Source organism: Camponotus vicinus, unplaced genomic scaffold (assembly GCF_025532165.1).
Source record: "Camponotus vicinus isolate PSW18456_S1 unplaced genomic scaffold, iyCamVici1.0 SCAF_9, whole genome shotgun sequence".
Taxonomy (NCBI): Eukaryota; Metazoa; Arthropoda; class Insecta; order Hymenoptera; family Formicidae; genus Camponotus; species Camponotus vicinus.
The window spans coordinates 1,485,307-1,511,509 of record NW_028141981.1 but is presented as its reverse complement, the minus strand read 5'-3'; the positions used below and the strand labels follow the sequence as shown (position 1 = coordinate 1,511,509).

The window sequence follows — 26,203 nt, the reverse complement described above, 5'->3', positions numbered from 1 at the left end:
ATGTTATATTCATGATAGTAATATCTCACAATAAAAAATTATGGTAATTATGCATAAAAAGGGCCCACCTTCGCACAAATGTATTATTGACGTATGTTATGAAGATATTATCCCTGATTAACATTCTGTTTTAGCCGGCGATCTTTATTCAAAAGTTATTAACAAATAAATGTGGAAAATATTGATATAAAGATTCTATTTTATTTGTTCACTGATTTGCTTTATTTTTAAATATGTTATAGGGGAGATCTTCCCGAGTAATTTCGTATATATATATATAAGAATCGGACTCAAATAGTTTTGGAGATATAGGCTGAAAAAGGATAAAAATAATAAATACAAAAATAAGGTAAACCTTCGGAAAACCCATCTATATGAAATAATGGGTAAGAATACCCAATTCCTACGTATTTTTACCTCCTGAACACAAATATGAAACTTAAAAATAGCGGTCGAACTCGCAAGTCGAAGAAAAATGCAAAAAAAGGTAAATTAAAGGTAAATAAAAAAAAGGTAAATTGTTTACCTTTTTTTATTTACCTTTAATTTATCTTTTTTTGCGTTTTTCTTCGACTTGCGAGTTCGACCGCTATTTTTAAGTTTTATAGTCGTGTTCAGGAGGTAAAAATACGTAGGAATTGAGTATTCTTACCCATTATTTCATATAGATGGGTTTTCCGAAGGTTTACCTTATTTTTGTATTTATTATTTTTATCCTTTTTCAGCCTATATCTCCAAAACTATTTGAGTCCGACTCTTATATATATATATACGAAATTACTCGGGAAGATCTCCCCTATAACATATTTAAAAATAAAGCAAATCAGTGAACAAATAAAATAGAATCTTTATATCAATATTTTCCACATTTATTTGTTAATAACTTTTGAATAAAGATCGCCGGCTAAAACCTTCAGAATGTTAATCAGGGATAATATCTTCACAACATACGTCAATAACACATTTGTGCGAAGGTGGGCCCTTTTTATGCATAATTATCCTTAATTATTTTGCCTGCAATAATTAAATATAAAAATTCTGATTTTTGTACAAAAATAACCTAAATAATTATTAATGTTAAATTGGTATTGAAATATTTTATAATATTTACATATGGACATAAAAATTTATATTTAGTATATTGTATTTATATATTTCATATATTTCGTATATATTTTAATGCGTAATTATTTTATATCTAAATATCTATACTTCAAAGACATATATTTTATATTTACATAAAGATGTGTATATAATACAATAAATGGCTTATTATCACGAAAGAAAAAAATAAGAGACTTTTTATATAATTCTACAAATAACAAATATATATTAAGTTATAAATTACTCACCGCACGGAAGAGGAGGTTAGGTCTTGGTTGTTGATCGACACAATCCCGGGTCTGTTCCTTCTCTCCTGTTCGTTCTTCGCTTCTTCACGGCACTCACTCACGAAAACACTTAATTACGAATTCGCGCACTAATCAATAAAATACAACAATCGCGCGACACTGCACGGCACTACCGATATTATAATCATACGCGACACGCACTCTATCATGATGAGGAAATAACGGGGGAAAGAGATTGAATTAACCTAACCCTTTGACCCCCCCCCCCCCTCTCCTATCACGAGCATTTGGCAAAGCGCGACATAATATTCCCGAATATTATATTCCGCGAATATTTACTTTCAATTTCAACGTGTACGTTTATTCATTTACAAAATATTCACGTTACAAATATGGAATCGATGAATATTTATTAATTACTCTAAAATATGCGTGCGAACTTACTTTGTAGCATCAGCGATAGATAGACGAACGACGACTGACCGCGACGAGTACAGACAAGTGACGCCAAGAAATTAGCCGCGCAATGTCAAGCGCAGCTTACTTCTTGGCGTCACTTGTCTGTACTCGTCGCGGTCAGTCGTCGTTCGTCTATCTATCGCTGATGCTACAAAGTAAGTTCGCGCGCATATTTTAGAGTAATTAATAAATATTCATCGATTCTACATTTGTAACATTAATAAACGTACACGTTGGAATTGAAAGTAAATATTCGCGGAATATAATATCCGAAAATATTGTGTCGCGCTTTGCCAACTGCTCGCGATAGATATCGATCGAATTAGTCGCGTAAAATACATCGTTAAATCATATTTATTGATTATCGCGAAACTATTTATCGGCTTTTCTGTTGACAACATTCAAAAAATACGAATCGAATGCATCTTCATTTTGATATTGCGCGATATGTTACATCGAGTCAATGAAGATTAATTAAGGAGCGTTAATAGAGAATTAAAGATTAAGGTAGGTCGCGTTGATTGTAATAAATCGTAATAAATCGGCACATTGATATTATCTAGTGCTCGCAATCACCTCTCGAGAAAGAATAAACACGGAGCTGCTCGCGTCGTTGTGTATATTCGGATCTCTCTACGCGAATGCCAAGGTCGTGACGTCATACATAAACAGTAACTCTATCGCTGTGCGTCGTATCTCGCGCGAGCTGGACGAGTATTAGGAGATTCCAAATGCGATTATTCGCGTGATTAGATAATTACTGTCAACTCGGTTAGTATCATGCTATATCAATGTAAAGCAATCGATGTTGTTTTCGAATTTCTCGATCAAAAAATTGCCGATAGAAAGAACTTGTATAATCTTGCGACTACCTAACCTAACTTCTTTAATTTATTATATACGATTACATATTTTAATCACTGTCAACTGCGTAGCAAAATAAAATTTTTATACATACGTAATCTATTAAAATGCATAGTTTGTGTATTTATTTGATCAAAATTTATCGCGTATACACGGCAAAGGGAATATTTTCGGATATTACATTCCGCGGATATTTACCTTCAATTTTAACTTGTAGATTTATTCATTTATGTTAAAATGAGATAAAGTCCGGGTTTATTATTCGTTAGCAACAGTGATGGCATTGCCGTGATAAGTGACACGTCAAGCTGCATAATTTTCAGTGTCGAACAAATCATAGGTATATGGGCTCGCTTTCGCGTTGTCTTTCCGTCGTAATCTATGTGCGTGAGTGCGTGTACAATTAACATTGAGAGTGCAAAGTGTCGCGCGATTATCGTATTTTATTGCGCGATCGTAATTAACAATGTTTTCACGAGTGAGTGTCATAAAGAACCAGCAAAGACGAACAAGAGGAGAGAAGGAAGCCCGAACGAGAAACGATGGAGCAATCATAGAACACGGTTTGTAATTATTTAATTTAATATTTGTATGTGTGTGTATGTGCATATATGTATATGAGATTAATCGTTCTAAATTTATGTTCGGTAGTAAACTACTTTATATAATTTATATTATTATTATTATTATTATTTTAAAAATATATATATGTACATAATATATTCTAAATTTTATTTTGAAATACTTGAATTATTTATATAATAGAATTTTTTCTAATATTGATATTTTTTATATAGATAAAAATATAAATTTGCGATATAAAAATATTTTAAAATTATATTTAAAACTTATAATTATTTTAATGTTAGATTATATTTAAGTAACACAAACAAGGAGGAATTAGATTTTTATTGAAAGACATGGTAGTATCTCGCATGAAATACATTTTTCTTTTAATCATATTTTATAAAAGTTTTGTTATTTTTTTGAGAGTCACACTATAATAATTTTCTATTTAATACTTAATATTAATTCTACTTAATCTAGCTTTTTTATTAAAAATCTATTTAGTATGGAAAATTCAATTATGCATAATAATTATTTTTTTAATGTTGTTTTATTTGAATATTGTCTTATAATTTGAATTATTTATTTGTATTTTACAGATCAACTGTTGTATATACTACAATTGCGCCATTGTCCTTCATATCGGTGAGTGCAAAACTAATTTTTATTTTATATATATATTTTTTAAATAGATTTGCGATTATTATATCAAATAAATCGATTAAAATCTTGTTTTAACATAATAATTAATATAAAAAAAATTAATTTAAATTTGCTTATAATTAGCAAATTTTTAATTTCTAGTTAAAGAACCGTTTCACATTTTAATGAATCTCAATATTTTATCTCACGCGAGTATTCCAATTATTAAATAATATTTATTACATTTTTATATTTTGTTTAAATAATATTTATCACATTATTTTATACATTTTTATATTGCTATTTATATTTATATTATTATATTTATGTTCTATTATTATATTTACATTACGAAACATGCGTCAACTTTAATATTGATATAACTTCGATCTCCATTTTAAGTATGAACACCGCAAACAAATATCACTTGATGAATAATAATAGTCGATGCGTTCTTCTGCAAAAAAGTTCCCTGAATTAAAATCCAGCGCATGTCCACTGAACGGAAAGTATATGAGATGTGCGTGCGTTACTGGCGCAGCAACAAAAATTATTTACTCTTCCGCTTCTTTCCCATTCAATCGCGGCGCGGATTATGCGCGCGCGAATAAACGATGAGAAGGCCGGATTAATTTGTCAGTGACAGCTCGCAAAATTCGAACCGATGTCCAGATACGTTGAATCGCGCGCATCAAATAATATCGCAGCAATCATATTACGAAACAGGCAAATACGTCAACGCAACGTGTATACACTGAATAATGCATTGTTGGTGCAGCTAATGCACGGTCAGCTACTGTACGGATACCATCCCCGTATAATTGGGAGCCGTGTTTGCGAATCAAAGTCATCATCGGCCGTCATCGCGGGCATGCTGATGAAACGAGCAGACGGTAGCACCTCCCATTGAACAAATACTGTTTCCGTGGGTGAGGTTTAAAAGGTCGCCGAGCTTCGTCGCTCTTGGTTTACCGCGAAAATCGCTTTGTGCATAACTTAACGCGATGTAATATAACGCTATTTCGCGATTCAATAAATTAGCTACGTTATATTTATACAAATCAAGCAAGTTTTTGGGGGGTTCTGATAAATAACACTATATTATTCTCTTTTTAAATAATAAAAGAAACACATAATAATAGGGAACGTGCGCCTGCTAAAAATTGCAGACGTATTTTGATGTGTACAACCAGTGCCTTCGAAAAATTCATAAACTCTTAGGCAATATTTCCTCCAGTCTCCGCAATATTTTTCAAATTGCCCGACGAGAAATATCGTCCTTCCGTCTCGTCCTGTGTCTTTTTTGCGGTTCATGTTATAAAGGGACCACGATTCCCTTCCACATCTCCGTACGACATTTGGACGCGGATAGGTGGCAGGACATACAATAATGGTCGGACGAGTTTTATAGATGCCGTGGTCCACTATCCAGCGGTCCGGTCCAACATAAGGGCCAATAAGGTGGGTCGCGTCTTCCTTGGCAGAATTTCAGCCAGAACGAAATTACATTCCGTCAGCTTTCGGCCGCGCGTGTTCAAGATTTTCCCTCGAGCGTGTGCGTACTCGTACGTGGAATGCGATCCAGAGAGAAAAGATGCTTCTCCAGACGGTATAAAAGTCGTCTGCAATTAGCCGCTATTTCCCCCGGCGCTGAACGTCGTCGATCCTGGAAATTTATTTCCATGACAAAAGAGGAAGTAAGGGCGACCGACAGACCTCGGGAAAATTTATTCGAATGCCACGAACGATTCCGCTGGAAAAATTGTGATTCGGGTTTAATGAATCTTTCTCGAGTCGAGAAGGTAAATTGATGGAATAGAGCAATCGTATACTGCACGCTAGTAACGGTGCATAATGATTACAGATTTTCAATCTGACTTGTGACATCTGATTTGTGAATATATTTCGATAGATTCCTAACATTATTTCTATTTTATCTCTTTACTTTTAAAAAATATATCATTCAATTCTACAGAGGAATATGTTTTTTTAATATAAATATTTTATTGCACTGTTAAATTATGTTTTTACTTAAAGAATACTTTGAAAAAGTTAATACACAAAGACATCGTCGAGGAAACAAAATTCTCGTCAAGATTTTTCGGTACCTACGCCAATGATCGCGTAACCCGGTAGCAGGTCCTCATCCCACACCTGCGGCTCAGCCTCTCATTATCCCAACTTGATCTTTCGAAAGATACACTCGAACTTTCGTTATTTATCACGGGGTTAACGATCAGAATTTTTAAAGACTCCGTTTGGAAACACCTTCTTATATTAACCTTCATATCAATACAAGAGATTCTATATTGCACATATTTAAAATAAAACATTTTACATATATTTACAATTAAAAAATTAATATTTTACTTAAATATTTTATGTAGATTATCCTTTTTGAAAATTAAAATTAAAAGTTGTAAATGTATAAGTACACATTTCATATGATTGATATATAAATAAAAGATATTTTACATCTTTTTTATATATATTTTCTGCTCTGTATATTTACTTAAAATTTAAAATATTAAATATATAATAGATATTATTTAATTATTAATATTTAATCATTTTCGGTACATCAAAAAGGTATACAAGTTAGATATTTATTTATACGATATTTATTTATACGCGGTATATATAGAATATTTTATAATCAAATTAACATCGGTTTAATCTTTTTCACGGAGAGATCGTGCAACATCACGGTCAAAATAGAAATTAGAATCCGTCTACAGCAGCCCGAACCTGACCGCTTTCTTTCCTTTCTTTTCGGCTCCCTTTTCGTTCTGGTCAGAGAAACTTATTTTATTCGAATAGCATCGTGAACAGGATCAACCAAGCGGGAAACCAGTAGCTATCTTGCTGGCTTAGTCGGTGACTTGAGCTGGAGACAGGTCCGAGACTAAACCCATATGTGCGTTAATAAACTCTCTGTTGCCGCCTATAATATGTTCTAAAACCCTGACGCGGCACTAGAATCGTTTCTCCTTTATTATGTTCTTTTCTTCCGGGAAAAAAAAACGTTTATTAAACTCAAAAGAGCAGAGAAACCTCTTTCGATGAAAAAAATTTGAATCCATGATTGCAATTCTTCAAAGAATTAGTAAAACATTTTTCCAGAATATCTTAAATTCTTGCTAACGTGAACTTTATATTAGATCTTTTATCAAATTAAATTCTCGTACAATACTAATTGCGATGACATATTAGTCTCGAGCCAAGTTTTCCAATTACTTGGAGTTAATTATCATGTGTCAACGTGGTTAACTCTCTCCCGGAAGGGCCAAAAGAAACGCCATACGAACTTATTAAACATATGCTCGCGTTTTTCCTGACCGCGCAGCGGACACCCCTCGACTTCGGAATGATAATAGCTCGTAATCCGTCTAGCTATAGCGCTACAATGATTGGGGTTGAGGGTCGGGAGTCGCTTCCAAATTCACCTACGGTGGGGTCGAGGCCGGGGCGCCCTGTATATTCTATTTGTATACATCGTGGTCCTGGAATAGAAAACACCATATGGCGCGCGCAGGTGTACCCGAAGGCGATTAGGACCCGTTCGCATGAATTTACATTAATACGCTTCGGGATTTACGTCGTTTACCGGATTTATTATTTCGAACGTGATTCGACGCTTTTTCGAACAGGTAGAGCAGCAGTTTCTGCTGTTCGTTATCCCTGACGTAATATAATTTATTATATAAGCTCCTTTAATTGTCAAAATGGCTCCTGATTAGATTGAACGATACAATTCTAGTACATTTAAAATATTGAAGAAAAATGTGGGGACGTGAAATATTAATTCTCATTCTTTACGCAAAAGATTATAAAGCAATAAATTAATATAAAATGATTAAAAAAATTAATAAACGCACTTGTTATTTCTGTAAAAATTATTATCGGTTACTATATATATCGTAGAAAGTTTGTTATTGTTGCGTGTAAAATAATTTTATATTTTCTGAATGTTATTTGTTAAATAAATTAGAATTGTATGAGTTTATCAAACATATAGTTAGTTACTCGTCGCATCCCTTTTTCGCTTCTCATTTTCGAAACATTATCTTTGGAAAAAATTCCGGAAACACCGTGTGGTCCTCCACGCAAGATGACGTCACGCAAATTTCGGACCAACAGCGTACACGCGATGCCCACCTGTGCGCGCGTATTTTAATTTCGCGATCCCGCGGCGAGATTATCGGCACCCGATTAGGATCCTCGTGGATGCATTAACGATTTCCATTAGCATAGATCTATCGTAGATCTTGCATAACAATCGGACAGGGGAGATTTGCATACATTGCATATCTCGTGCATGAGTAACCGGCACACGTGGTCGAATTCACAACGTGTGCTTGTCCCGTCTTCTTCCTTTATTTTTCTCTGATCGGAACCCGTCGAACTATTTTCGGAAATGTATAGTTTCTTCAATTTAACATTAATTAAAATTTTATTTAAATGAAATTATTAACGCAAAAATTCTAGATTCGAAAATAAAACAGTGTTACGTTATTGTCAAGATGCATTTACAATTACGATATTGATAATACAATTTTGTAAAAATTCACAATTACATGCTCTCTGTCTAACTGCGCGTTCGGTGATAATTATTATCATCGACAGAAATCCGAGGATAAGCGTTTCGTGCCTCTGATTCATGGCTGTGACACCCTTTTAGAAAGAAAAAGATTACACCATCCGAGTGTGTGCACACTGCACGCATTTACGTGGCGTAACGGGAAGACGTGAGTCAGCTCAATTTGCCGATGAACTCCGCCGTCTGGAGGAGCAGGTATACGGAATCGGTCCGTACAAGCATTAGCGGGTTCGTGCGGTCGATCGCGCGAGTGTGCGTGTAAGTCTGTGTTGCGTACACCTGTGTGAGAGCGAGCGCGAGAGTGCTACAATGATTGTTATTGCGTAAAGTCGTTTGGAAACGACGATGGAGTGGCAATTAAGCCCGGAGAGTGTCGGGCGCCAATCCGATGCAATATTTCACCTGGACGCCTTATGACGTGATAAACAAAGTCATTACTGCGCGACTCGGCGAACATAAGGCGGGCGAAACTCATTCATTCACCCTTGAGTGAATTATTAAACAAAAAATCAGAACAGATTATTGTTTAAAGGGGCCTGCCCCTACGCGTTAATATCACGTACACACGCGCTGTCGCAATTACACATTGCTTAAAGTATCTGTCTATACTTGAGAACAATTTTAATTTCCTCGAAAGAAGAAGATGAGATAGAGATATCCGAGCTATTTTTCAAACAAATTAACTTGTAATAATATATATAAAGAGAGATAGATATGATTATATATATAGCATCGTTATTTTTGCATTAAAAATCTTGTGGGATAATATATATAATATATTTACAAAAAACAATCATATAAAAGTATATAATCTTTTTATATAATATAAAGATACATAGAATAATTATATAATTTTTATTACATAAAAATTTCTCTCGGAATATTTGATAATGTCAGTGTTCGAATATCGATGTCCGAATAAAGATTTATCCATGGCATCTGTGATATTAATTTTACGTCAATACCGGCACATATTTTTCTCGCAAATAACAATGATGATTCCTTCTTGGGGATCAACGAAGGAAGGAGGAGCCGATTCAATCTGGCTCTTCGATCGTAGGACAAATTCAGCCTAAAGGGAGGATCAGCTGTCACCGTTGATGAGCAAGGGCTTCGAAGGGCCAAGGATGCGGGGTACGTTTTATATGGGAAGTCGCGACAAGTCCCGACATCTAGACGCCAGCGTAGAAGGGAGAACGCAGGATTTTATGTCCCGTAACTCCCTCGGGAGCCCCACGTTTATGTTCTACCCTGTCATCATGATGTCCACCTACACGCCGGACAAAACAAAACACTATCCGAGCTCTTTTTCTCCATCTCTCTTTCTCTTTATTCTCCTCTCTCTCTCCCCCACCTTTCTGTCGTAATAGGAATTCGTCCGCGACGAGGAAATGCCACGCATTTCTGCGAGGAGAAAAGTGTTCAAGCTCTGACTTTCATTCTTTCGCTTTTATTTCGTCAGGGCGACTCGGGAATGCCTATCGACTTCCCTCGTAGACGAGCGTATCTTAATTGCGGCTGCAATTTTAGCTCGATTGATATAGATGGTGTACAATCTTAACGCCGACGATTGACACATAATGACGTAGTCTTTTATTTAACCTAAAAGAGCGCGAATCTCAATACTATTTATTTGCAGAATAAATTTTTTTCGAAAAGAAAAGAGTACAATATTGCATCGCTATAAGTTTATCGCTTTTTAATTGTATCATTAATTTTATCGAGCATCATATATCGCATTTAATAACGTCTGAAATTGTGTATCATAACTTTGTTGAATAAGTGGCATATCTGATTTTTAAATTTTTATTTGACATGTTACATTGTTACATCGCCTCAGTAATTTCTGCAAAATTAAATTTAAATCGTAAAAAAATTTTAATAGTTTGACATAAGTTATCCGCGAAAGAATGTAATGCAGGTATTTCCTTTATGGAATATACGGACATTTCTGTTTCGTTTTCCTTCTATTGTCATCTACATTCGCTCTCTTTACATTAGACGTTACGTCGATGTTTTACGCTCGCAAACGTGACCTGTATTTTCTTTCACGATTGTCATGTTTATTCATGTCTGAACTACGTCATCTTTGCACCACTTTATGCATCACGTAATATAATAAAATTAGAAATATATATATGATATTGAAATAGGAATTTTCATTTTAATAGTGCAATAAATTAATATTTATAATATTTAAAAATTAATATTTGCAATAAATTAATATTAATAATTAATGCAATAAATTTGTCGCATAAGGAATAAGATAATTATTATTTTAAAAATGTATAAAAAATATAAACTCTAGTGACTTGAATTAACGAAATAGTTTCTTATTACAATAAAGTAAAACGTATACAAATTTCGTCTGCGTGTTTAGAGTTCGCGACCTCAATGTATAAATTAATGTATGAATAATATTGCTAATTTGGGAAGAGAACGCGTGAATGTAAAAACTTCGTCTTCGTATATTAATTTAAGACGAATTCTATTCTTAAAGTAACAGTCTACACACGTGTAACACGCTGATAGATTTACCGTGACTAATCTTTCATATATCTTCATCATCTCATCTACCTACTTCGGCTTATTGTTAGTACTTGGAAATAGGCATGCGATTAATCACAATCGTGATTCAAATTTCCGCGTTGCGAGAGTTTTATAACGGCACGTAGCGTTTATCGTTACGTCTTACTGTGATCGGTAGTTTTTTTAATCTATCCGGCTCTGTTTCTCCTATATATCGTCTAACTAGTAATTTCATTATTGCACGTATTTTTCGTACCTCGGTACACAATAAAATTGTTTCGGAAATCGCAAAGATCGCCGCCGAGGATTGTAATATCTCGTACGGTCGATTTATCATCAGATCGCGTGAGTAGCGACGGGCAATGAAATTTACCGCGAATGTAGAATGACCGGAGAAAAAGGCAGGAATCACAACACGGCAATAATTCTCGAACCGGCAAATGCTACGCGTGATAACTATAACGTTAGCGGGCGCAACGATCATTATCGAAATAACTTGAGCCAAGGGGCGTATCGTGCGCGCGAGATTTTACGTCTCATTTCGTTTACGGCGGGGAGCTCTCATTGTGGATATGCGTGTACATTTTTCCGTGCGGATCCGCTGGATTTCCGCAAGTTTTAATTCCCGCTTTAAACGTTGGCAGGCAATGTACCGCTTCGCATCCTCTTGGCACGGGCTTTCGCTTAAAATTTAAGAGGCTTTCCCGTAATACTGCTTTACGCCAGATTTCACTGCAACCCTTGAACCTACGATAATTTATCATTCAACCGACATGCGATATACAAAAAAAATATATAATATTGCTGTGGAATTTTTTATACAAGTTACAGAGAATAAAAAATACATACATCTGCTATATTTCCAAAGCGAAAGTTATAAATTGGCAATAGCGATGTGGATCATCGTCCATATCAATCAGCCCGTCATATCGATTACAGTTGCGACATTGCACTCGTCGCAAATTGCGTTTGCTGTTGGATTAAATGCAAATTTCGGCCGCAATTGGCTCGGCCACGAATTACAAATCGCGTATTACGATTCCCGATGTGTTATTCGACCGGTAATTATATCACGTCGGCCTCATTAACACCGTCGTACCGCGTTACACGTCTCGCCGCAATTTCAACGAAAAAAATTGTCTCGCGAAAAATAGAGCGAAAAGGCTAAAAAAATATGATATGATAATCCCATCGGACACGCTCTGCAAAGTATTTCATGGAAATCACGCCCGTCATTAACATCGCACAGCGTTACCGATGCAAAGTAACGACGACGATGCGCGCGCGCCTTATAACTCGGTCGGCGCATTATGCCGCTGCATCACGGTTATAATTTATTTCGTATTACGGTCTTCGTACATCGAAGTGCCCGGTGATCCCTGGCGAATCGCCGGCTGCCCCGAGTCGATGAAATCGCGCCGCGACGCCTAGTTTTACGATCGACAGGGGTCAAGCGAGAGGTGTCATTGAACGTGTCACTCAAACTATACTCGCGATAATGTAATGACCGATAAATGCAAGATTTAAATCGTTGACGCGGTCAGGAATCTAGAGTGTATCGGACGTGAACTTTCGTAAAGCTGAGTCAGACATTGAGGTCGCGAACTCTAAACACGCAGAAGAAATTTGTATACGTTTTACTTTATTGTAATAAGAAATTCGTTATTTCAAGTCACTAGAGTTTATATTTTTTATACATTTTTAAAATAATAATTATCTTATTCCTTATGCGACAAATTTATTGCATTAATTATTAATATTAATTTATTGCAAATATTAATTTTTAAATATTATAAATATTAATTTATTGCACTATTAAAATGAAAATTCCTATTTCAATATCATATATATATTTCTAATTTTATTATATTAGAGCATATATTTCTACAGTCGAGAATGACAAGGTAATTTTAAATGATGAGACAATCTGATGTCATGGCATTTTTACACGCACGAAATAACGCTATTAGAAAGATAACGTTTTCTATTCACAATACGTATTGTACGCCGTATTTTATCGTAATAAACTCACATCCGGCAATCCTGACGGAATTCGGGGCGGGATTTGGTCGAGAAGAGAATACGATTCACGTATAGGCCGGTTCATCGGCCTGTTTTATCGTAGCACCTGCGATAATCGCTGATGCATGTCGCCCTAAAATCCGAGAGCCATCACCTTCGTAGTCGTAAAACTGATGAGTTATTAGTACGTTAACGAGCACAGCGCGGCTCCCTCCATTTATTTCCGATCTGCTCGTCAGAGAGAATAACGGGCAGATCGTTTCGCGTCGCACATTGTCCGAAAAACGGTGCGAAATTGAGTTTTGAGAGAGGGCCAGGAATATCATGACCCTAGGTGTTGTACGATCATAAAGGACATGCTACAATGTCGACACTCCCATGATTCTCATAATGGAAGAATTGACGAGTAGCATCGTGAATTGTACATAATGTCCGTTAAAAGATACTGTTACATGCTATGTCGTAACATCAGAAATCTTTAATCTTTTTCATGTTTATCACTATCTCGATTTTTAACTGCCAATTTAATTTCTGAATGGTACGTTATAAATATTTCTTTATCGATTAATAATTTATTATTTTAACAAAAATCAAGAAAAATATATCGAATTTATCGTTCTTTCATCCAAGAACACACGTGTATTATTCATCAGGTGCGTGTCTTTTTGATGTAATCTGTATATATAACGTCGTATCTCGAATCTTGCAGCCTCCAATCAGTTGAGGACACGTAGTCGGATTAGTCATCGCGCAGAGAGAAATTCTCTGATTCCATCGGATCGTATATAGATAGCTTTGACGTCAATACGTACCTTAAAATGCTCGTCGCATGCGGTGTGTGATGTGTGTGGAATTGCACCTTTTCACAGGCGAGAGACTTCCACGGCTTGATCCGTATTTACGTACCAATAAGCGTAAAATTGGCCTAACTGCTCTGTGCGAGACGAGCGAGGAGAGGAGGAAGAGGGGGAGAAGCCTCGTGAGAGAGAAATAAGAGGAGAGGCTGGGCAATCATGCGTAATTGAATTCACCTTTGTGCGTGGGAGTCGGTCCGGAACTATATGAATATTCAATTCCTCAATTTGCCGCGCGAGCATACACGTTCAATTTGGCGAGAAGCGTCAAGGAGTTACGGAGCGGCGCTTCAGGAGCGACGAGACACCACCGTCGACGACCAATTAGGATCGGGCTCTCGTGTACCGAGAGACAAACCGCTCCGTACCTAGTTTGACAGCGTGTTTCTGCTCGGCAAACACATTCGATCTGCCTTACGGTCTCTAGATATTTGTCTTCAAACAGCGACAGCGACAGTCACACCTATCGATGGAAGGCTGAGAGAGAGAGAGAGAGAAGGAGAGAAGCGACGAATGGCGATACGCGCTCGGCGTAACGAAAACGAACGTTTTATTAGGATTGATTGCAGCGCGTACGGCAAGTGGCAAGATCGTAACGACGAAATTTTATTGCCAGGAAGTCGATCTCGCGCCGCACACGCGCACACCTTATATAATGTACGTCGGGAGTTTCGCTCGGCACAAAATGCGATTGCTACATAATGCGAAATGTAATATGCCCCAGTAATATTATTAATAAATAAATAGAGAAAATCTCTTCATTTTATATATATGTAAAGTATTACATATGATCACATTTCTAAGAAAGAAGAATATTAGGAAAGACTTTGAAAAATACGAATGAAAATCCTACATCCACATATCTCTCGGAATATCCGCGATTTTTCGCGCGTAAAATTCTAGCAGCAATTTCTTTCCATGAATTCACCGCCATTAATTTCTTACAAATGGACGTGCAGTCGTTTAAATAAACTGTTCGTGTAACGATTTTCCAGGCGGGCAAGCGGGTGGAAACGCGGACGTTTGTTTTAAAGAGAGATTTTCGCCGTGTTTTCCTACGCGATCGGCGAGTCGGGATGGAAGAGGGAGGGGGAGGGTTTCGGGATTCACCGACACGGTACGTACGCATGCATGCACGCACGCACGTGTACGCATATCCGACGCGACTGTACTTTGGAGCGACTCCAGAGCCGAATTTACGCCGGTGTATAATGGCGTCGTGCGGGCATTACTTACACCCGATGATTACAATCAACAGCCATTCAGAGAAACCACCCTCCGGGGCGTGTACGCTCGCTGTTTTACTTTCCGTTTGAGCGATGCGAGCCGCCACGTGACCGCAATCACAACGCTGTTTGTAGATACTTACGCAACTGTTTAACAAATATATCGGTGGGAGGAGAGACTGCACGCTTTTCCGCAAGATTGTTCGGATTAGTTACCCGCAATATGATCTTTCCGCATAAGTGTCGGATCGAAGAAAAATAATTTTGACCGCATTACGAAATTCGGATCGGTTACTTATTTCTTTGTTTCATTCTTAAACACAGCAGGGGGCTAATTTAATTTTTCGTAATATTATCTAAATGATAAAGAAGCATTGCTTCGTATAAATATTATGAGAATGCTATTTAACAGAAGCAATTAAATTAATATCTCGAGTTTATGCGTCTTTCAGATATAAATTTCAGATCTAGTAAAATAAATAAAATCGACATATACGTCGCGACAATACGCGGAGGTGATAAACGTCATGATTAGTCTGACTTTTGCATCGTAAATAAACCACGCATAAAATCTGCTAGATGCAGTTGGAGAATATAATTAAATAGTAGATATAATTATGCGAATCTGCTATAATAAACTTATCGCAGAGATAATGCATTCGAATGAATATTCAATTTGCGTATATGCGGGATCAAATTAATGTGAAAGGTCTGTTAATTTATATCGCGATAGATAGACTCCTTTTTATCAATATAATTTTATTGCTTTTCTCTCTTTTTTGTGCATCTTATTATTCGATCGTATATTTACTTTTTGTATTCTTTCTTGCCTGACTACCTCATAATAGGAATATAAAACAAGTCGTAATACATATTCATATATTTAATAGCATATTTATATCATTTATCTTTCATTTTAAAATTTAAATAAAAAAATTAAAATAAAATTTTTATACCGCTTATCATTTTATAAATACAGTATTGCTATAAATCATGCGGCATAAATAGACTTTTTCTGATTATTAAGTCGCGTATGAATTCTTTTTTTATTCTTGGTTTTTTCCTTCGCAGCATATTGATCGCGAGTTGTAAAATGGTACATCTAGAATCAAGTAACAGATCACTGTCCATAGGTATTAAGTTTAAGTATCCGATTGGCGCCACTCCTAAACGCGCTGTCTTCCTTGTGCTGGATCCTCATCATGTGGTCTTCGTGACTGGCGATCTGCGGCATGTAAGGACTCGACATTGTCGTACCGCGCGAGGAAAAGCCGTGAAGACGGTTGCCGGATTAATGTCACTTGGACGTGGATGGCCCAGTGGGTGCCAAGAAGTGGTGAAAGGTTAGCCGTTGATAGATGAACGCGATCGGAGGTTTCTCAATTTATTTATGGCCACATAAATAATGACGGACGCGTACGATCATAAATAAAGGGACATAACCCCCTGAGAATTCCCTATCTGAAAGTATTTTACGCCGATTCTATAAATTATAGAATCAAACTCTGTCATTGTAAAATAAACAGAACCCGAGAATTATACAATCAAAGAAAGTATATCGTTTGATCGGCAGGACCGACGAGGTGTACATGTATTTAAATATGTTTTGCAATATTTAACTTTTACAATCTCATTAGAAAACTATTTAGTATCGTGAAATTTTTAACAGTGAGATTAATCGTCTTAATTAAAAATTGATTTTTTTGTTTCATAAATTTCAGTTTTTTATATTGAATTTAATATTCGCCCAATAGTATCATTGGGGAATTATATTAGGCTACATAAATATATATTTCTATCAATTTGCTGTTTAATTAAAAGTTTTTAAAGTAAGAAAAGAGATGTAAACATTGATTAAATATTTGCTCTCGTATATTGCCCTCTTTCTCTCTCTTTCTCTCCTCTCTTTGTTCCGAAAATATTTCCCGGCGCTCTCGCGCCGTTATATCTAAATCAGGCCGTAGTCGTTGCGTGAAAAAACGGCGAGCTTCGCATACGCACCCGCGCCATTAGACGCGGCGCATTACGTTTTGTTCTGCGTTTAATTTTGGCAGTTTTCGCCGCGCCCTCGCGCGCTAACAAGCGTCGCAGGCGCCGCAGCGGCGGCGCGTAATTAACAACACTAATTTTAATTGCTATGCAACAAAGAGCGGATGAGCGCGGATTCCCACGAGACTCCTATGAGCGCTCCGTTGATGAACGATAATTTCGGCAGATTCTCTTTTGTCCTTTCCTCTCTCTTCCTCCCTCTCTTTCTCTCTTTCTCTCTCTTTCTATCTCTCTCTCATTCTCTTCCTTTCCATTCATTTTTGCCACTCGGCAGTTATTCGATTCGGTTCCTCGCGGCAGGAAAAAAGCGTCCTTTTTCATTGAAAGACGCAATTTAATTTTCGTGCACGCACGGTTTGCAGGAGAGGCGGGGTTCGTTCGCGGAATAAGCTTGCAATTCGGCTGTTGCAGTTTCTCGCATGAGAAAACACGGCGCAGAGACACGCTGCGTAGCTTCCCCGATACGTGCCCGAGCAACAAGCATTCGCGTCTAATTGGCGGATAAAATATGCGAAAATTAAACTCCATTGCTTCGTGTGTGTCATGTAAATAGCGAGAAGTAAAACGTTTGCTCGGTAAAGAAATTGTGATTCGGAATTATTTATCGATCAGCGTCAATATACCTAAAGATACGCGCGAATAGGCTTCGCGAAATAAAAAAATTCCGAAAATGCTAGCGATTGGATCGTCAACGTCGATGAAACGGGAAAAACACGGCCCGCGATGGAAAGCGGTATACGCATGGCCCGGATAATCACATTGGACACTGATCGGTGGCCAGACAGGTGAGCCAGCGATGAAAATCCCATCAGGGCGGTAGTCATGAATAAAAAATTTGTATGGTCTATCAGGGCATCTGGTTGACCAGACACCCCGCATTAAGGCTGATATCCAGAAACACTCTGCGAGATTGTTATACCACCCCCGGCCCACCCCTCGCGTCGCTCTAACACCCTCGAAATTCGATGGTCCGGGTAAACTACCCCTTATTGCCACGCTGATCGACTCTGACGAGAGGGGTAATCGAGCCCGTTTCTCGCTCGTCATTTTTTTCTTTTGCTGGGACAAAACTAATAAAACGATCGATTGCGTGCGTCATACGATCCGTTTATGTAATACACAAATTCGGTTTCGAATATATATATATATTTTTTAAATAGCAATTTACTGTTTATATCAAATGCAAATCCTATGAAAATGATAACGCGTACAAAGCTTTCAGGGGACAATGTATAATGAGCTTAATTCCGGATTTGATTATCTTCTTCTTTGCAGGCGCGTGTTTAACGGATACAAATGACGTGCCAAACGAATATAATCGTATTAAGTCGTCGTGTGACTAAAGTTTTCCCCCACTATTCCTCTCTATCCTCCAATTCCATCTCTTTTTTATCCGTCGGATTTTAATCTCGTAATGTCAAAGCTGTGCTTGGATATTGGGGATCATTAGTCAAACTGTCATACTGATATTAATAGTCCACAAGTATCGAAGTATGCACTCTATGGAAATGCATTTCATTTATTTCCCAGCCGGTGGAGTGACATTGTTGAATGACTTCGGCCTCTTTTTCCCGATTTTTCTCCCAGACCGACATCTCGGGTAGCCGTCTTACGCTATGCTTTCGCGTCCCGAGAACTCGACGGTGAATTTGCACCTTTTCACGATACCAGATCACTCTACAAGCCATTATGGCGGAAGCAATATTACGCAGATTGAAACAACGTTTGGCTATGAATATCGTGTTATTACATACAAAATTACGAAAAACTATATAAATAAACTATTAATAAATATCAAATAATTAAATATTTGATTTTGTAAATATGTAATTATTATCATACAGTTTTGTTTTTAAATATTAAAATATCATTAATTAAAATGATTTATAAATTTTTCATATCAGTAAGATAATTACAGATTTCGAATCTAAATAAGATAAAAATATTATTTACATTGATATTTTTACGTAATATTTATTTCTATTTTCTTTTTCATATATATTTAGCAATATTATACGATATATAATATTATACGAATGTAAAATAAAACTGGTGAGCTATCACATCGCAATAAAATCGTTTATTACTAAATATATTATTTGAGACGTAAAGGACCGTGAATACGATTCATTATTGGAAAATGCAGCGGTAAACGCAATGACTCATAATTCGCGTCGGTTGACATGTTCCAAGTAATCTGAGGAACATACATTACGATCCCAGTATTAAAAATAACTCGGCCGTTATTCTATCATCGTGACCACAGGCACTTTCTGCTGCCACTTGATAAAATCTTATCTCATTATTTCACCTATAGTTACGTCGCGCCGCCTGCCAGGATCTGACTGTACAAAAAGAATACACCGCTGTCGAGATAAGGTCTAGCCGCAGCTGCAAAATCGAAGTTCGAAATCACGCTACCGGAATTCACGGCGAAACAGGCTGATAAAATTGAACAGGTTTCAGTGCGTCCTTGAAATTAATCACATTCCGGAGCGAGTGCTCATACAGAGCATGAGATTAAATCGAAGAAAATGCATGGTAATATATGTGTACAAAGATAACGATATCAATAAAAATAATTTCGATAAACACATAGTAATAACGCGTAGTAAAACAAAGCTTTGACAATGTTATTATCGCGAAGGGAATAGCTATCCGATAAAAAGCTTGGCGACTGTGCATCGTCGACTATGCTGTTTACAAACCGCGCGAGCATCAGGCCGACTTCCCGTACCACGGCATCCGTCAGGGACACACCGGCTGTTGTACGCGGAATAATTAGCAGCATCGTGCAAGGTGTATAGGGGATCTAACAAGGTTAGCTAGTCTGTTGGCTAGCGCGTGGGGGCCTTACGCGCGAGAAGGCGCCCCTGCAAACCGCACCGTTGGCATCTCCAGGTAGGGGCCCAACGGTCGGATGACTCATCGGGGCCCGGACATAATGATGCTCGTGATGATGACGATATCATGACGGTGGCAATGACTGCGAGACCCCTATCGCGAAGTTACCCCCTTGACGCAACCTAATGCAACGCGCCCCACGTGTACGAACGCGTTCTTAGTCATCAAGTCATCCGGAACCGTGAGCTTCCATTTTTTTAATTTCCTTTTCTTCGCGTCCCCGTCGCACCACCTGATCCGCGCACGTGTAGAACAGGCGAGTAGACCGATGTCTAGGTCAACGTACGGCGTGAATTCACTGCCGATCGCGTGAGTCATCGCGCGCGCGGACCGGTGCAAACGACTTTGCAGGAGAACGAGCCACGTCCCTGGCGCGAAAGCGCGAGCATCTAGGATATACGTCGCATTTGGCGGCTCGGTCTTCGTGGAATGCGAAGTATTTTGGGTCGACGAACTTTGACATTTGTCTGCCGCCGACGTCGCCGGTGCATACGAATACGTTAATCCGGGCAACCGAGGGCGGGGATTAATTTTTATGGACTCGGAGATCGAGAAAAATATCGTCGCCGTCCGGACTGGACGGACATTTGGATATCCACGCGAAGGGAGTTTCACAAAGAACATTAATGATGAAACTATAGGTTATATACTTAGGTATACTATATATACTTTCAACGATTAATAAAAAATGATTAATTAATTATTTTTCAGCGAGAAAATATATTTTCTTTGCTAAGCAGAAATATTGTCTTCAACACTTATATTTCGGAAAAATTATTGATAGCAACAACAAAAATGTTTTTTTTTTTTATTTTATTTGTAGGAAAAAAACATTATAATGTACTCGGGAATTTTAAAACGGTATAGAAACGAAAATGTTTCGTTACTGTTCGACTTTAATATTAAAACATCAATGCGGGCTGAAGAAACATCAGAAAAATTTATTCGAGCGTTGATTGGCTCCATTGTTAATTCATGGGTGAAAAACAACCGTAACATTCGGAAAGCACCTCGGCGCGGCAGAGCAAGAATCGTTTTTCAGATTGCAATAACAGAACGTTTTTGCTCGTACTTCGCCAACAATGCGTTCGACCGTGCCAGCCACTTGAGCGGCATAGCTGCGGGGCAATGATACATGTGCAAGTGGAACACCGCTGCTAATTGGTTAATCGTGTCCATCAGTGCGTCCCGGAGAAAATAGGGAGACCGCGGAAAGCCGAAGGCGGTATGCTCGCGTGAATGTCGAGAATAATTTTTTGCGCGTTAGTTAGACTGCACCAGAATAAGTAGTAAACTAACCGAAAGTACTATTCCGCGAAGTCGGTTCGCTACCATCATCTGGGCAATGAGAATATAAATGAATAACATCGTGTGTGCCAAGTGTAAAAGGTGCATGTATGTGTGTGATTTGAAGATTGATAGCTAATCGATCAGCTTATCTAATTTTTCTGTCTGCTTTCTATTTTTCTTTCTCTTTTTTTTTAATTTTTATCTCAATATTATTTTTTGTTTACATTTGTCAATTATTTGCTATAAACAAAGTTTACAAGAAATAATTCTTTTCATATAAATATCAAATAAAAATTAAAGTTACGATATTATTGAGATAAAAATTAATTGTACGGATTATATAAATATTTAATAGATAATTATTTGCACACTATGGTAGATTAAATGGGAAAGTTTTCCTTTTTTTCTCTCTGTCTTACATCATATGATTCTCCTCTTTCCTCGTTCATCGCACTCTTCGCTCTTTTTTTCCCACTTCTAACCATTTCTTACCATATTCTCTCTTGAAGACCAGTAGTCGCTGATTCGTTTAGCGAAGGCACACTCTCGAGCCTCGAGAATAAAGAGACGGAAGGAGGGAAGATGAAGAGAGGGGTAGGGGAGAATTGCACAATCAAACATTGCCTTCTACGAGCGGACGATGGTTCCTGAACGTGACGCATAACTCACGCGGCTGGAACCAGAAGCAGGTCACACCATTTCACCAATGATTTGCGCTCGAATAAAATCATATCATAGGACGCTGCCGCGTACGTCCACAAGAATGCATAGCTCGCGGCACGATAAAATAATCGCGAATAGCTGCATCGCGCAATCGGATTAGCGTTATCTATAAAACACGGAATTCTTGCCGTATTGATTTTGCATCTGAGAAAATCTATATATGTATTAGAAATTTAAATTTATTTAGAATAGAAAAGAAAATTTTTTATTTAAAATGGAAGAGCAAATTTTTTGAGATAGAAATAAAGATCCGATATTTGTCGCGCGAGGAAATTATGTCAAATCGAGACAACATTACGATTGAAATATGAGAGTGGATGAATCATGCGGTATTTTTAGATATGAAATCTGATAAATCCAAGCGCAGCATTTATACACTGTAGGCAATAACATGTCGCTATTTACACTAGTACAGTTGAAGCTCATAATATTTCACGCGCGAGATATAATTAGCGTAATCAAAATCATTTATCTCTTACTCTTTTTATTACTCTTTTTTTTTTGTAATAGCAAGATTGATTTCTCGATACAACTTATCCACAATTCAATTTTATTCTGATAAAGTAGTAAGAGATCTGCCTCGGGAACCTTGTTTACTATTTGCGATAAGGTTTTCGTTCGTCAGTGTCCCGAATTTCCCTCGCGGCAAGCGCGTTTTTTCGGTCGAACAAGTCACTGAAACAGCGAGATAACGAGTGCATAGCCCTGCAGGCGAACGATGCAACATCGTGTGTATGTATTTGCGGATTCCACGGGGATAGAAAAAAATCCGAGCGCCTCTCTAATTATTCATCATCGTATCCGAGAGAAAAAAAATAGAAATTAGCGAGCCGGCTTGTTTCCTCTCGACTAATACTTTCATCTAAAGAGGATTTTGGCCAGCCGAATTCCGGTTTGGATTAACGAGAGAACTCTACGGACTCTCCTTTATTTCCCTCTGGTCAAAAATATGTTTTTCCAAGCTGGTGGTAAAGCTCGTGCGGGAGAGAACGTGTTTAAACGTGTTTCAGGAAATTTAAATTCATCGAAGCGGAATCTATTTTAATCTATATTTAAAAACAATTAACATATATATATATTCAATAATATACATTTTCTTTCGTATTTTCACATAAAGTTCTTACATAAACTCTTAATAAATGTCATTACATCTATCGACAACGATACTTTTTTCGGGTAGCAAGCGTGAAGCTACGCCCGTCTTCGTGACGAGAAATACAGTAACGTAAATGGATGACGTTAAAAAGAGTCCAAGAGTATAAATTTGTAAATCGTCGTGTCATTGACTCGATGCCAGAATGCGCAAGCATGAAGAGATAATGAGGCGGAGTGAAAAGGAAGAAAGGGACGATCGACATGACATCACTCATCCATAATTTTGCGATTCAGAACGACTTCCTTCTTACGAATTCGGTGGATAACTTCCGTGAACTGTCACTGCAATCATAAAAAATGATAAATGCGTACAATCTTTTCCTATACAATATTCGTCTTTCTATTTAAATCGGATTTTTTTTTGTAATATAAATGATCATAATCTTACTTATTGACTGTATAATAAATGAGAATTGTATTTCAATGAAAAACATGATTATATAATTTAAAAAAGCTTATTTTAATCTCTTCTTATCTTCAGAGAACAATTCATTAAAAAATGAAAATTTTTGAAAAGAGATATCGAAAGAACAAGTCAACGAATGCAAAAAATTGAAAAATAGACACAAAGTCTATGCCGAATCATGAAAAATAAAATAACTTTGGATTTAGATTTGACTTAAGATTTAAAAGAGTTTATCTTCTTAAAAGCGATTAATCAATATGTTTATAAAAATTTTTGAAAAGACATCGAAGGAAAGAAATCGAACAAAAAAGTCGAATGGCAGGTAGACACACGCAGACGTCATAAGGTGAAGCTATACCGGATTGCGGTGAGAGATGGATAAGAGCTATAGTGGATAAGAAAGATGGTGGAAAGGAAAGAGTGGGGTAAAAAGCGAGGATCGGCGTAGCCTCACTAACCCATAATTTCCGAAAGGGCTCCCTCCAGGCCCTCGGGCCTGAACAGAGAACCGGTAGATGATTCCTCGGAATCGCGAAAGCGAGTTTGTATACCTGGTCTGGTCCTCCGTGCATCCCGAGATCAACGAACGTCTCTTATTGGTCGTCTCTATTGGGCCGGCCGCGAAAAGGAGACCGTGAGGCTTTCCGCATATTGCGGTTGCACAGCGCGAACTTATTGTTAGAATAATTCATCGTTACTTTTTGGCTTCCCGTAATAATCTCGCGTAACGCCCACCGATTATACGCGCGTTGACCATCGCCGCCGGCGATTTCCCATACGGCAACACCATAGGGCTCCTCTCTGCTTGCTCCCCCGCGCCGCATTCACCCTCCCACTCATGGTCCGTCTATCAGTTTCTCTTTCTTCCACTGACTAAGCATTGCTCTCTCGCGATTTATTAAAATGCATCGTGTACGAGACGCACCGGAGCATCCCCATTCGTGGCTCCCATAACAAAATTACTGTGATTAGGGCCTCTCTCTCCCACGCTAACCACCGTTCTAGCTTATGCCCTAATTCCATCTTCTGTGGATGACGATCCACAGAAAACGCACGCATTTCGTCGTTCTTTCGCTCGCGCACCACAATCCAAGGTTGTTGTCCAAGCCCTTCCATAATTTTTTTTTCGTGAACCGTGTCGTTTAGAAGGTTGAGACGCGATCTAATAGCATAATTTCTAGTTCCTTGTACTGATTTATTTCTACTCGCACTGGAGTCGAGTGTCTAAGCATTTATGAGGATTTTAATCTGTCCGCATGGAGCTTCCAACGATTCTCTTCCTTCTGTCTTTATATTGAATTCCCCGAGACCAAAAGGGTTTTATGGCCAATAAAAAAACCAGTTATGTGCCAGCGTATTTCTACGGTGTATATCGTTTCCATTCCATCAGATCTATCGATGTTATTCCGATATACTGAATGTATCTGTTGCTCGCTATACCCTATAATTACGTGGCTCGAATAACGCGTTTAATGCTAATGTAATTTCGTTCCAGTAAACGATCGTTCTGTATTCCTTTGTTCTTTTATTGTTCGATTATCCGCATTTTAAAACATTGGATGCGTATCGTGCGAACCGACTGAAAAAGAATAATAAATTTTTCGTCAAGATATAACTCAATGTTATTTTACAAAGCGTGTATATAATATTTTTTATATTTTTTATAATTTTATATTTTTTTATATTTAATCGGATGAAAATAAAAGTAAACCAAATTTAAAGAGAGAAAGAGAGAGAGAAAGAGAGAAACTATGTTAGCGTTTACATTATTTTTGTAATGGACCGTCAATGCTAATAATATTATCGACATACTCTTAATATTTAGTGCACATTACTTGAATTGCATTTCGCATGATTAGAAAATCATTATTCATAATTTTTGTTCTGACCACAGGCAATAGTATACACACCTGTTCGAAGCACTTCTTCAGGCCTCAAATAGAACACAATAGATTTGGCACTACTGCCAATATCACCTTTCCTAAAAATACTTTTTCACGCGGAAACATCACCTGTCGATTTATTCCATCTTATGTTTGCCAGCGAACTTGAATCAACCGAGCGGAATTTTTCCGATGCGCAGTAGAGTCTCATCGATAGCAGAATTCACCGTATGAGTCTTGAAAGTCTCAGAAAACCTTTCCCGATTCCAGGAAGCACGCACTTCTTGCGAGAAGAAACGAGAAGGGAGAAGCTTTTTTGTCCTTCTCACAGAAGATGCCATAAAGATAGAGACCCTGTCGAGCGGGACCAGTTTTCGAGTCTTTAGCCTCCCTTCTCTTCTCTCGTTTATTACGTGATGCGCCGCGAATCTTTTCAGAAATCCCAACGAAAACGGACAAGAAACGGCAACCAAAGGAGAGAGAGAGAGTAAGGAGATGGCAGAGAAAGAAAGAATGAGAATAAGATAGTGCCAGATGTGACATCGTTGCATGCAAAGAAATCCTCAAAATAGACTCTTGCAAATCTTTTGTCAAGTAGAACCTGCGATGTATTATAGTAATAACGCAGAATAGTGCATTATCTGTGATGAAGGGCGTATTTAAAAGGAGACTAACTTC

At 37.5% G+C, this 26,203-nt stretch overlaps 1 protein-coding gene across 1 annotated transcript in view; it reads left to right on the top strand.

Annotated features, from left to right (window-relative positions):
* Positions 1-2,962: 2,962 nt before the first annotated feature.
* Positions 2,963-26,203, top strand: part of LOC145977530 (uncharacterized) — a 68,167-nt gene continuing 44,926 nt past the window's right edge. The window contains exons 1-2 of the mRNA XM_083109623.1: positions 2,963-3,238; positions 3,842-3,887. The gene's annotated coding sequence lies outside the window, so the exon portion shown is untranslated. The remainder of the gene's footprint in view (positions 3,239-3,841; positions 3,888-26,203) is intronic.